At 37.6% G+C, this 11,972-nt stretch overlaps 1 protein-coding gene across 4 annotated transcripts in view; it reads left to right on the top strand.

Moving 5' to 3' along the window:
- LOC107722221 (RNA binding protein fox-1 homolog 3-like) overlaps positions 1–11,972 on the top strand; it is a 446,938-nt gene that overhangs the window by 99,045 nt on the left and 335,921 nt on the right. For all 4 annotated transcript variants that reach the window (XM_016530499.1, XM_016530495.1, XM_016530496.1 and 1 more), the window contains exon 3: positions 10,828–10,879. The gene's annotated coding sequence lies outside the window, so the exon portion shown is untranslated. The remainder of the gene's footprint in view (positions 1–10,827; positions 10,880–11,972) is intronic.

Raw genomic sequence — 11,972 nt, 5'->3', positions numbered from 1 at the left:
ATATCGCAAGGGCGTGCGATATCTGAATCATGTTAATAATAGGCTACCTAAATCAAAACGTTGCAAAAGGTCAACGTTTTAGTTCGACGCAAATAGCAGAGAATTGCTTGAAGTTAAAAAGAGTTAAGTGCAATAAGTTGCAGAAAACTCTTTGCCATCTCGTCTTGCTGTCTGACAGACTCACACCTGAAGAGCACACACAGAGAGACGCGATTCAGACGGTTGTATCGCATATCGCATTTTTCTTCAATATCGCACAGCCCTACTTTCAATTAATAAAAAAATCCTGAAAAGCAAAACAAAACAATACAATATATTATGGTTTCCACAGAAACACAACTTTTTTCAACATTGACAATAAAGAAATTTCTTGAGCACCAGTTCAGCATATCAGAGTAATTTTTGAAGGATCGTGTGACACTGAAAACTGGAGTAAAATGTAATAAATGTAATTTAGGTCCATTTTAAATTGTATTAAAATACAGTTATTTTAAAATGTAATAATATTTTTACAATATTGCTGTTTTTACTTTTTTATTATTAAATTAATGCAGGCCTGGTGAGCATAAAAGACTTTCAAAAACAGTAAAAAAAAACATTTGTAAACTTTTTAATGGTATAGTGTGTATGTTTTTATTTAGATATGTAGACAAACACACATTTTGTAGACTTTATTGTATTATTATATTGTATTATTAAATATTTTAACATTTAGTTTTATTGCAGTGTCCGAAGGAATTTTGTATGTTGATCTTTAAAAGCAACACTTTTCTAGTTTGATGTTATTAAGCTACTCACTACTTACTACTCTACTCACTATTGAGCAGTGGTTGTACCCAAGACAAAAATTGTTGGAAAACCTTGAGATATAATATTGAAGAAAGTCCACATAGTCATTTAAAAGTGTGCAAATGAAGGAGAAGGAAGCAAAAATCCAATTGAACTGCGAGTCGTGACTCTCCCCAGTTTGGAAGATGAATGAGCGGTGTTATTGTTGCATTATTTGGACAGGGTGATGCAGGAGGCTGTGACCTGCAGAGGGGAAAGTAAAATATAAGTGACTGATTCCTGCTTTGAGAGAGAGAAAGAGCAAGAGACAGATAGAGAGAGAGAGCCTGTTTGCTAGTGAGTTACATTTGAGCGCTGTGCCCTGCATCTCATCCGTTCTGTCTTATGTCTGAGACATAATCCCGTTTTCAGCACAAAATCATTTAGCTCTTTGGCACCACGTATGTCATTAACCTGCCTGGGGTCGAGCTGCCTCTCCATTCTAATTCACTCTTCTGTTCCATCACCTAAGCTTCAGCAGCGCTGTTATATATCAGCCAGACAGAGCCCAATCATCAAGCCGCCTGCTGTCTCTCTGATTATTGTTGACCAGCAAAACACTTGACCTGCAAACGGCAGCACTATGAGAGTAATCTACCTTGACATCTTTGTATCTAATGGCGTAGCAGGATCGATGGCCCGCGCGCACACCCTGTGGGCACGGGAGGCTGATTCCCCTCGAAAGCGCATGGCCAGATCTGGCAGTCTGAGCCACACTGACACACGGGCACATAACTCATTTAATTAGTCATAGTCAGGGACTCCTCTGGACTCCAGGGATTCAGAGTGTCCACTGCTCAGGTCCTGGCAGGAGACGATACAGAACAAAATGTTTGGAGACAGTTTGACACCTGACAGAGTAAAAAATGACAGAGCTCAATGTTCCGACAAATGCTCAAAATGGGTTTGCACAAAATGCAGCCATCTATTTTATAAATTTGTTAATAAGCCCATTGATGGTTGTCTTATATGAGGTCATGTTTGATCATCTCATACTGCTAGAATTGACTTTTTGCTGGAAATTATCTTCACCAAAATGTTTTAATTCTCACTCAACCTCATTATTATTATTAGTAGTATGTACTTTTATTTTAGATCAAAAATAAAATAAAACATATAAAATTAATAATAATTAAAAATAATTCAATGTGATATTCATTCATTCATTCATTTCTCTGAAATGAATATTGTATCTTTGTGCAGGTTAACATTTAAAATGTCATTAATTCCTCGTTTAAACTCCTTTTTTCCCTCATTATTATTTTTACTGTAATTACCATTATAAATACTATTTTTATTTTTCTATCATTACAATATAAAATCTATCAAATTAATAATTATTATTTCATCTGATTGATTGATTGATTGTTTGTTTATTCATCTGAAGCATAATAATAATAATAATAATTATTATTATTATTATCATTGTATCAATGATATATAAAATGAAAAAAACAATATATAAAAATGTATGAATAATAATTCCATGTGATATTTTTTATTTGTTTGTCATGTCATGTCTTTGTAATTTTTCATTGGAAATCTTGATAATTGCTGAACTCGACGCCGTTTATTCAAATATCAAATTCTGATTTCTAATTTAATTATTCTATGTCTTCATTCAGCTCAGTTCATAGTATCATAGTATCTGTGCAATCAAGGCGACGATATCGCTGGAAATGAAGTGTCCCCAAATAAGCAGAGGACTGTTTCATCAAGATGCAGACAGCAGGGCCACAGTTTGGAAAAAAAGTTCAATGTATTGATGAGAGGCACAGAAGAGGCTTCCCAGGAAAAGTGGTGCGTCAGCTGCAGGTTTGATGTCCAGGCTCTTGCCCAAGGGGAGGCAGGTTGGCACCCAGAGATATTGACATGGGGACAGATCATTAGCCCTCTCTATCCATCCTGCCTCAGTCCCACGTCTCTGTAAAAGGTGCCAGTGTGTGCTGTTAAGGTGCCAGAAGCTTCGCCTGTTAACAGGTAGGAAGACCATGATTCCAGATTGTTCCACCCATTAATCTGCCATTGTGAGCATGACGAGAAGTGCAATTATTTCCTAATATGACACTGCGTTTAATGGCATGGTGGAGAATTTCTTATATGTTGCCATTTCTCTGAAGGCACATGAAATATGTTGTAATTTTATCAGATCCTTTGAAAACTGAAAATATAATTACAGTGTGTGCACAGTATTTAGTATACATAAGAAATTAGCATTAACAAGACAAAGGAATAGACCATTTTATTTTATTTAAATTTTTATTTGAATTGTGTTCATGTCATTTCCACCACAGAATGTTGTCAAATACAGTAAAAAAAAATTATGCATGATGATAATGACATTTGTTGGTTCAGAAAATGGCAAAAAATGACAGAATTCTTCTGTGATGCATGTACTCTATGTTCACTTTTAGACTGTTAAAGGACAAATTAAATAGATGAGAACAAATCACCCAGAAAATGTTTTGGACAAAATTTAGTTTAGTGAAAAGTAATTAAAAGTATATGCATCTAAATATGATTTGCCTGAACTGTAGAGCAGCATAATTTGGTGGAGCGTTTGAACGGCAGGTGCCTTGTCCTTCATCTCAACCTTTGGAATCTGTTCTTCATTCTGTGACTTTTCTCCATTGGCTCATTAGAGTGAGCCATAGTCCTCTAGCACCGGGAATGGGACATCTGTCACTTTACATTTAAACAGAAGATCCTCACCACACACTCACCTAAGAGACAAACAATCCATCCTTATTTACCCAACACAATTGCAATTGGATTGGATTTTGGCTATAGAGGTGAGCGCTTTTCAATTTGAATCAAAACCTTAAATAGTGTTTGTATTCTCTTCCACTGCAGCTTTGGAAGTCATGAATAGAGCTTGGGCTGGCTAAACACGAGTGACCTTGTGCTTATATTGAAATACAGGGTGATACGAGGAATTTAGTTCAATTAATTGTCCTCTCTGAGGTCATAATGAGTTTGAAAGAGCTCATCTAAGCAAATGTTCTGGATTTGATCTTTTGCTGTATCCTCACCAGCTGTAAACAGACTTTTACAAAAGCTGCAGTGTTTTCTAAATATTAATGCGATTTTGGATAACTCCAGTGACCCGAGTGCATGGGATCTTGTGCCGTAGGCATGATGCATAACCGGCTGCATCATCTTTCATGAACACATATCCATCTCGCTGCTTTAGCATGTCAGACCATCGGGGAGTAGAGTAGACACATGGACAAAACCATAAATTGACGTGCTTCACTATCGACGTGTTTTCCCCAAATGTCAGTTTGTGGTGTAGAGGTCAGCGTGTATCCTCTTAAAATGCAAAGCTTGCTGTTAAATAAAGATGAATGGCATAAGGTGGCATGTAGCCTTGCAGATTGATCCAACTTTCCGACTCCATGTGTGTAGGCCAGCCCAGAGGGTTCGAACCCCGCAACACCTTCCTCTAATCCTGCTTGGCAATATTTCCTATGGTCCAATGTGAATGCTTGCATATTCTTTGCTTTTCTCTCTCTGTTCAGCTCTTGTTTTGGAAGGTAAAACCGGAGGGGTGGATTGTCCTAATGCCAGAGTGAGGCAAATGGAACAAAACCAATGAGAAGGAAAGTAAATACTATTTTGAATAAGAGTTCCATAACATATTGGCCTTCTTTGGCTTTTTTTTTAACTTCTGAATAGTGAGGCGTTTGTTAATCTTGTCAGGGTGATATTTCAACAAATCAGGTTTGGCATAGTTGGAATTGGCTTTTTTAATCACTCGTATGGCTCGAGAATGCAGAGCTGGCAAGCTGATTGATAATGATTTGGTTGATAGTGCTTAGACAATGTGTTAAAAAAATGACTTGACTACATTTTCAGAGGTTTAATGCATTTTAATTGCCTTGATTTGGAACTCATAAAATGTTGTTTTTGTATAAAATTTATTTTGGTCAGTCTCATAAAAACATAGCCAAGTTTACATTTTGTAATGATCCAAATTAATAATAATAATAATAATAATAATACATTAAAATAAAAGTAATTTTTGTATTATTTATTTATTTTTTATAAAAGAAAAAATTTAATATGAAACTGCATTCAGACCCGATTATATATATATATATATATATATATATATATATATATATAATCGGTGATAATCGTATCGGCCGATAAAAGCAATTTATTTCAATCGGCCGATTGTTCAAAATCCGGGTTGCCAGATCCGCAGTTTTTCTCTACACCTAACATTATTTGTAGCACTCCTCCCATCCAATAATCGCAAAGAGCTTTGTGCGTTCTTACTTCTGATAAGAAACAAAGTCTCAGCTTTCAAATCCAGTACATTCTGTCACGAAATTCAAACAATGAATGCCATTTTGATGCTTTTAAATGTGATGTGACAGATCACTCAGTCTCTTCCACTTTAATAAGTTATAGCACAAAATAAACGATTGAAATGTGGCTTGGACTTGTTCTTGACTTGCTTCCATTCACATTTTTACAATTCTAGTCAGTGTAAACAGCCATTGCGTATTCAAACCTAGTGATACAATATAAACTGATGTTTCAGGCCTATGAAAAAAGAATTGTGTGTTCATGCCTGTAAGACCTTCTAGCTTTCCTCTGTGGATAAAGAGAAGAGCTGAACAGCGTGTGTCAGTTTAACATTGCCTTATGTTTATAGCACTGATTCTTCTCTCGCTGCCTCTCCTTTACTAACAGCACATGATCTTTTCCCTCAAATGGGAAAAAAAATATTCTCAACTACAGCAGTGCGGTTCGATATATCCCTCTGTATCAATACATCACTTTGACAACAGTAGATGTTGAACTTCATGTGAATGTATCTTTAGTGTGATTCTCTTTTACTGTATGTTTTCTGCCTGACGTATAAAGTCTAGCATCAGCCTTTGGCGCAAACAGAACACGATTGTACGTTTGAGATATTGAAAGATGTTTCATATTAAAAATTAAATATGCATGATGGTTAAGCAGAATTTCGCTCACGATTATTCACAATAATAATAATATGTTTCGTGGTGTTGTGTTTTGGTATTTTGTGTGATGATTCCCAGGAAGGATAGGTCTGATATTTTGTAACGTAACAAGATTCACTGCTAAATTGAGGCTGGAAAAAGTCAAAGTTCACGTCTCGAGAACCACAGGCTACGCCAGTGACTCTGTATCTACCAGCAAAGAGAGTCATGTTTCTTGCTCCAAGGTTGCCATGGAAACTATACTGGCAAAACAGCACCAAATGAGTAATGTCCCCATATGCTTTTTGCGCTATTGAAGGGAAAAAAAATATTTTAATTGCTCAGAATTAAGAAGAGGAGGGAGAAAATGTGCTAGTTCTGCTCTCCGTAAGCTCATTATTTATTTATTTCAATTTTATTTTTTTCTCGATAAAGCCTTGCATGACGAAAGACCATCTGTCATGTCTTAGCTGTCTTTTCCTTTGCAGTTTGCTTGACTTTTTAATTCTGATTTCCCTCACTCATCGAGCGCCTGGACTGGCGATAATGAGACTGTCTTAATTAATAAGAACGCACCCACCTAGCTCGTCTCAGAGCAATGGGAAAGACGGCCCCCTCTATTAGGCAGGACGTACACGGTGCCCCTGACCAAATTACAGTCATTTCATTTGCTCTCCTCCTCATCACTTATGTAAAGATTCTCGCCCCGGGTGGAGGTGTTGGGACGGTGTGGGGGCGTCAGAATAGCTGCTGAGGGATAAGACAAGACAACAACACTGACAAGCAAATAAAAACAGACAAAGGGCTTTGACAAAAGCTTATGTATATATGTTTGGTAAAGGAGGTGGTTCTATTTCGGATGGCGTGTGTGTATGTGTTTATTTTACTTGTGGGAGAGATTTATAATGCAGTTTAGCCGAGCACTGCACGCACAAATGCTCATTCTCTCATTTTTGCTTTCATGCCCACGTGTGTGCAAACACACACAACGTAAGATTCAGTGGGGAAGCCGGTAGGAGCGGCAGCCCTGTTTCACAGGGGGCAGCTGGGTGGGACTGCGGCCGGAGCGAGTGATTCTAAGGCAGCTGATGAATGGTGCCACTGATGGGTCATTTGTCCCGGTGATAGAGTTAGCCACTGCCCTTTGGGAGGAAGAATAAAATAAAGAAAGCTGGAGAGGAGCGTGACGGATCGGCCAACGGTAACAGAATAAGTGGCTGCCTCACACATGGCTACCGGATCCGACCTTCCTCTAATTGGACATTCTCGGGGAGCAAGAGGGCAGAGAGTGTGTCTCACATAACACGGAGACAGGCTGGACATGGTGACAGAGAAAAAGGCATTGAGTTTACACAGGGAGGGATGCACATCAAAGATTGCACATCAAAGAATACAAAGGGATTAGACTTTCTGAACTGTGGTTTTGGCCTCAAAAATGTAGTGAACGAATGAAGAATTACACTATAGGGGATGTCATAATTTACTTATCTTTATGTTGTTCTCAACCTGTGTGATTTTTTTTCTTCTTCTGTTGAACACAAAAGAAGATATTTTGAAGAATGTTGCTAACCAAAAATTTCTGGTAGCCATTGACATTGACTGGTAGCCATGGACGCCAATGGCTACCAACAACTGCAACCTCCAACATTTTTCAAAATATCTTCTTTTGTGTTTAACTGAAGAAAGAAACTCTTACAGGTTTGGAACAACTTGGAGATGAGTAATTGATAACAGAATGTTCTATATTTTTTTAACTATCCCTTGTATAGTAATATTTGATTATTAATAGTAATTGCCATGCCATGTAATTCATTTGATTATATTTACTAGTAATTAAGTTGATCTGTAAACTTTCATCATGACCTGAAAATACCACCTAGCAGTTTTTCACACACAATTGCATAGGTGCCATTATTACAGCAATTTCACAGTTTGCACTTTCTCTATGAATCGCATATGATGCGTCTCACAGCAAATAAATCAAGCATGCATCATGTTAATGCACTGAGGTTGTCAAACTGTAATGCAGGTCAAAGGAGAACAAACGTGTTTTGGGATTGTTTCTAATAGCTAATCATCAGCTCAGCATGTGCATATCAAAACTAAGTGAGACTGGCAAGCTGGCAAAGTTCAGCGTGCTTTAAATAGCATCACTTAGGAGTCCTTCTGAAGCGGACTGTGGATTGTAAATGTAATAAAATTTACCATTAATTCAAGTTACAGCATTTTACTGTAAAACTAGTTTTATTTTATTTTAAAAACATTTGGTTAATTTAGTGTTACTTCGACTGTTCATTCTCATTCACATAGATAGTATTCAAGCTGCTTTTACAGCTTTTGTGTGAACAGAACAATTCAGAAATCACACCTGTTAGTAAACATGTTCGTCAGTCCCAAACATTGTGTCAACGTAGCCAGTGTGTGACATCCTCAGCATCCGTTTTTTTTTTTTCCCCTTCTGTAAACATTTTCCAAGCCACTCTCTCTGTGACTTTCCCCCCTCTCCACTCGGGCGGAAGGAGGAGGGGGGTGTTATCCAGGCTGGCAGCCCAGAGCACCCTTTTTGAAGCTGCTCTGAAGAGCATGGTCTAGGTAATCTCTGCTCGGCTGAAAGCCGTTTACAGAGAGAAGGAGACAGAGGAAGAGGTTATACTGGGGAGAGAGGATGCAATGGAGAGTGAGAGAGAGAGAGAGAGAGAGAGAGAGAGAGAGAGAGAGAATGAAAGAAAGAAAGAGAGGCAGGGGATATGAAAGAAGAGCGAGAACAGAGCCCAGGCAGAGGATGATAAGGCCGGGGGGATTTTGTTGCTGTTTTGGGGTCAGATTAGGAATGGGGTCTTGCTTTTGTCACTTGAGAGAAGAAGAGAGAGACACACACACACACACACATCGAGAATCAGATAGAAGAGTGTTGCATTGTGGACTCCTGAAAGTCCCTCTCTGCATTTGTTTTTTTTTAGTCCAGTGTAAATTCATGTTCCAGTTCCATTTGATCTTTACATAGATTTTATGGTTTAAGACATATGGATCAGAATTAAGCAATACACAACAAATATAATGTTTTAGTGTGTTTCTATTAACATACTATTATGCTTTTTGCTTCAAAAATAACAATATTATAAAGCCAAAATCATGTTTCTTGTACAGTTGCATTTATTTGTTCCCACTAACAGTTCCAATCCATTAGTCATCAAATCCAGATGTAATAACAATCTTAAAATCAGCTTACTCACAGGTAATTATTGTAAGTTCATTTTGATCTGGTTGTGACTGAAAGTGGTGATGTGAGTGGGTGAGTTTTGTAATTAGTCATTTAACCAGTTTATTGCAATCTGTGGACTGCTTGCGAATGTGATAGGTGGGTTCATATTGTCAGCGTATCAACCAGTAACAGTGACTTGGAGGCACTGGCTTCTCTCATGTGACTAGGCTATTTCTTTAAGTATTTCACTGTTCTTTAAGGGAGACATACAGTAAGAGACAGTGCATTCCCCCATGAAACTTTATCCACTGGTATCCTTGTTGCAAAAAAACACAAAAAACAAGGTCCATTGTCAACAGTTTAGCGATGTTTGAAGCACATCTCACACAGAAGTCACTTTCAAACCAAGCAAAACCAAGTTTTTTTTTTATGGTTAATTAGCCAAATTCGCTTGACCAACTTGAATCCGATGCAAAATCTGTGTGGGGAAATCTCTCAAAAAAAACCAAAAACAGATCACATGAATTCCTGTTAAAATTACTGAATTTTGCCCACGAAAAAAATCACAGAAAATTGGTTAATGTGACTGTACCTTTTAGACAGTGTTACTTTGGGTGGCTTATACATTATTCATTGTATAGTTGATTATTGCTCATCAGAATCTTTTTGTGGTGGCACTGCCTCCACAGAAAAAATGCCCCTGAGAGAGAAGTATGGAAAGAAAGAGAGAATGAGAGATTGGACAACAACTGAGAGACTAAAAGATGGTTTACAGTGAAGTGTTGCGAGGTTGATCATCAGTTCTCTATCAAAGGCAGTTCAGAGATAAAGTGATCTAATCGAGCTGTCGAAACACATACTTAAATATTCAAGACAAACACTAGTCTGTAAAAAACGCTTTAGGGAATATTTTACCAAAACACAAACATTCAGTTACTTTTTTACTCAACCTCGTGTTGTTCCAAATTTATATGCTGCTAATTTTTTTCAGTGAAACATACTAAAATAGCGATTTCAGACTCTCAAACACAATAACATCACCATAAAAGTGGGTAATATGACATTTAACTTTCACTATAGATGCCATATTTGATTTGAAATCTGCAGCAGAAGTGAAAAGTCAGTTATTAATGATTACATTGTGTTCTTTTCAGCACACAAAGCTATCTGAAGCTGGCTTCAGAAAACTTAATATAGCACATAAGTCATATGGATGCCTTTTATGTTTTCGGGGGGGGAGGCATTTAACAGCTTGTGGCCACCATTAACATGTTGATGTATGGAAAATATGTGGAGATTCATTAAAGTATTTTCTTGAGTTCCACAAATAGTATAACAGCCTATGGGTTTCGAACAGCATGCGGGCGAGAAAATAATGCCAAAAAAGTAAATTATTTTATTAATGCATTCCCAAAAATCATTAAAACTGCAAAAACTTGTTTTATTGCCATGCAAAGCACAATGAAGCTCATTATTTGCCTGGTGCTATTGCTACAGTAAACAATCATGCACTAACTGCTTGGTTAAATAAGGTATCTAGTTCACCCAGTGGTGTCACATGACTGAATAACAGTAAGAAAACTCTCCCATTCGTGTGTCGAACTTTTAAAAGTACAGCATCTTCCCACGTGTCCTTTATCCTCATCACATGTTCCCTCCCTCCGCTGCCTCCCCATTTCTCTCCAACCGTTCGGCTTCATCCTTGTTCTCCTCTGTGTTTCAGTTTCTTTTCTTGTGTTTTTCTGTATGTGCCGGCTCTTCGTCACCCCTCCCTTTCTCTTAACTGTGCTTTCACAGCTGACTGTTCTCTCTCTCTCTCCCGCTCTTCCACCTGTGCAGGTTCGTCGGACAGGGTGACTTGCCACGCTCCGACTGCCCCCTTCTCCCCACAGTGAGTATTGTCATGCTAATTTTACTGATCGGCACCGTGTCGAGAATTTCCGTGGTTGTGGTTTGCTTTTTCTGCGTTCTGCGCTTATCTGTTTTGGAGGGGGACAGTCGAATGTGTGATGCATGGGAGGAAAGAAAGGGAAAAATGGAGATAGAAAGAGAAGGAGAGAGCATAATTCATGTGTGATTGTCAGAGTTTTGAGAGTTCAGCTCTGTGAGATTGACACACCTTTGGACTGGGGCAATAAAAGTTGTGCTGTGTGTATGTGGAAACGTTATACATAGATGAAAAGGTGCTTAAAGAGGCTAAATCTCAATCTAATTTCATCAAAAGCCATGAATCTTTTTATGCAAGTTGACACATACTGTACATTCCCTTTGGTCTGTGAGAGTGTAAACCGTAATACTGTAATATTGCTGCATTTGAGTACATGCAGGTAGAAAGTGCTTTATAGTTTCTTTTTTCTTCTCAGACAATGTATGTCAGTGCTGCATGAATTTAATATTGCTTTGACCTTAAAATGCTTCAGCTCATTTGAATTATATCCTTCAATTTATGTAGGAAAAGTCCAAGATTCTATTACAGAGCAAAGCTTGAGGCGTTCACATTTATGCACATGCTAATTTTCTTCTTCTTCTTCTTTTTTGTTTTTGAAATTTTCACATACCTTAATATTTTTATAACTTAGTATACCTTGAAATTACAAATCCTGCCCCATGACAAAATACTTTTATCTGCTAACTGGCTATTTAGGACAGCATTTTTTAGACAAGGCCTGCAGGTGATAAACAGACAGGGTGGTGAATTAATGGCAGACGGTCTTAATCAAGTGACACAAGCTAAAAGCAAAGGAAACACTGTGTCTTATTTGTGTAAATATGCATAAAGAAATTAGGGGAGATCCTTTATGCAGGTTTTTTTTATAGTTGTCTTCCCAACATTATAAAATCATGGACTTATTTATTCATCAACATTAACTTAATGGATGCGAAGGAAGCTTTACAAAATGGTTCAAATGGTTAACATTAGTTAGGTATCATGGACTAATAATGAACTATATATATATATATGTGTGTGTGTGTTATACCTATAT

The sequence above is a fragment of the Sinocyclocheilus rhinocerous genome, unplaced genomic scaffold (assembly GCF_001515625.1).
Source record: "Sinocyclocheilus rhinocerous isolate Xijiao unplaced genomic scaffold, SAMN03320098_v1.1 scaffold334, whole genome shotgun sequence".
NCBI lineage: Eukaryota > Metazoa > Chordata > Actinopteri > Cypriniformes > Cyprinidae > Sinocyclocheilus > Sinocyclocheilus rhinocerous.
The sequence above is the reverse complement of the archived record's forward strand: the minus strand, read 5'-3'. Positions and strand labels throughout refer to the sequence as shown.